Source organism: Arachis ipaensis, chromosome B04, assembly GCF_000816755.2.
Source record: "Arachis ipaensis cultivar K30076 chromosome B04, Araip1.1, whole genome shotgun sequence".
NCBI classification, from domain to species: domain Eukaryota; kingdom Viridiplantae; phylum Streptophyta; class Magnoliopsida; order Fabales; family Fabaceae; genus Arachis; species Arachis ipaensis.
Genome location: NC_029788.2, coordinates 15,497,877 through 15,498,489, shown reverse-complemented (window position 1 = coordinate 15,498,489; position 613 = coordinate 15,497,877).

Here is a 613-nt window from a genome sequence, read left to right as displayed (position 1 = left end):
ATCGCCGATGAAGAATTTTTCCCTGTTTTTGCTACTCCACCCATTAATGTCTGCAATAGATAGCAATATTTCAATTTGGAGGTTAGGATTTTGTTGATTGGAGAAAGGAATTTGATGGTCGGATCATTTACTGTACACTCCATGTCATTACTTAATACGCCACATTGACCACATGAACACCATCCTTGATAGTGATAGGTTTACGGTTGAACCATTTTATTAAACAGAACATATATTTAGATAGTTATTTTATCGAATTTTTGTTATTATCTGTTTTGTCAAAATTAAAATCTTTTTGATACCAATATGACTATTTATTCATAATTAAATTTTTTGAGTGAGTACTATATGGTAGAAAAAGATAATAACATATGGCATGCATGTTTCAAGAAAAAAAAAAATTTGTATATGATGAAGAGACGAGACAGATCAAGTTAGGCCAGCAAGTTCATAATAATAATGTATGTGTGAGTACCAAATTGCCAACCTGAAGAGAATTATATGATCTCTAATTCACCATTCTCATAGAAGAGACACGTGCAGTACATTTAATTTTGTAGGTTTAGTACATGATCAAGATTAGACACACGATGATGTGGATCCCTGTTGGTAA